Raw genomic sequence first — 1,852 nt, forward strand, 5'->3', positions numbered from 1 at the left:
GACCTGTGTCATTATTCAAACTTTTCTGCCCTAGCATGTTCTGCTCCACAAATAGTCATATTTGGTGAGTTCTTGACGTCCCCAGTATAATTTCTATTACTCTGTTCCCTAGTTCGTACAATGTGAAGAATAAGTGATCAGTCTTTGGGAGCTAAATATAGGTCTGGCAATTTCAACTCTAAAGAACGTGTTGTTGTTGTTGTTTTATGGCTCACCATAGATCCTAACACCTGAAACACGACCTCTCTTGTATTGTTTTTAGCTCTGTCCTGCCTCTCCTTAGAAAATCCCTCTGAAATGATTTTCTTTATTATGCCCTTTCAAAATGGCTCAACCTGGCTTCATTTGTTTGCTAAGAATCATCAACCAGTCTGGGCATTTCTACTCTTTTCCCCCTCTTGTGTCTCAGCACACACAGGAGAATGTGTTCAAGTGCACTCACATTCCTACACACTAGTGCTCATGCACAGCACCATGCATAGTGTTTGGAACTTAAATTAGAGCAGAATTTTGGGTCATAAAAGGTGATGAAGTCAGCCTTTTCTCCAACCTTCACAGCCCCCTGCTCTTCATTCATGATGGTTTTTCCATGTAAGTTTAGCTACTGAATATTGCACTCATATTTGGTATGCATGTATACAGGTTAGCTCCCTGGAGACTGGAGGTAGGCTGCTACCAAGTAAACGAGTGGGTACTTAAGTTAAAGCTTACTTACTTGCCAGTGTTTTGGAGGATCAGTCATACAGCTGTGTCTTACTTTTTATGTTAGTGTCACTTATGAATATTTAAGCATGCTCATGGCAGCTCAGCTTCTTAATGATTTAAGACTCCCTTTAGCATTTGAGTTACTGTTTTCTTCTTCAGGTGCCTCTGTTCATATGGGCTACAGGGAATTTACTTTAGAGGAATGGTTTTAGCTTTATGGTCATGACCCAGTGTAAGAAATTTTATAGTTATGAATGCACACACACAAAAAAAAAACAACAGAATTTTTTCTACTGTTATTGAAACCCTTTCAAGCCATATGCATGTTGGTTTATTTTTCAGCATGGATCTCAGCCCATGTTGAAATTGTTCTTGACTTTCTGGAGTAAAATTATTTGCTAAACCATATTGTCTTCTGAGTTTACAGCTAGTCTACACTCCTAGGTTCAGTTGTGATGTGGTATAGCCAAAGTACTGTGTTCTAACTGATAAAAATGTGATCAATGGTTAGGGATATAGTTTAGTCTTTACCAGCATGGGGATTTGATTTTCACCTCCCAAACTTGTGTAAAAGCCTGGTGTAGTAGCATGTGCTTGTAGTTCCAGCAGTGAGGAAGCAGAGACAGTTAGATATCTGAGGATCATTGACTAGCTAGCATATCCACTTAGGGAGCTCCAGCTAATTAATGAAAGACTATGTCTCAAAACACAAGGTTCCTCACAAACAATACCTAATGGTGACCTCAGACCTCCATGTGTCCAGACATCCATGTATGACTACATTCACCCATTCACCTACATCCACACATACACATACACTTCCACCACCCACAATATGTGACCTGAACTGATATGTTCCTATATCTAATCTCATCCATAAAACCATTACATGTAAGAGCTAACAAACGTTTCCTTAATCCACTAGTTTGAGGCAGACAAATGCTATAGTTAGGCTATGACATGTATGTTGGTATGCCCGCCAGACTAATATATTGACATTCTAATTTCTGATGTGAAGGTCTTGGACAGTGAGGCCTTCAGGGAGTTGTGAAGTCATGAGGACAAAGCCCTCATGAGTGGAATTATTCCCAGATAGAAGAGAGTTCTCTCACCTTCCCTTCCGTGTGAGGTTATAAGAAGTTGGCTG

The sequence above is a fragment of the Mus musculus genome, chromosome X (assembly GCF_000001635.26).
Source record: "Mus musculus strain C57BL/6J chromosome X, GRCm38.p6 C57BL/6J".
Classification (NCBI taxonomy): Eukaryota; Metazoa; Chordata; class Mammalia; order Rodentia; family Muridae; genus Mus; species Mus musculus.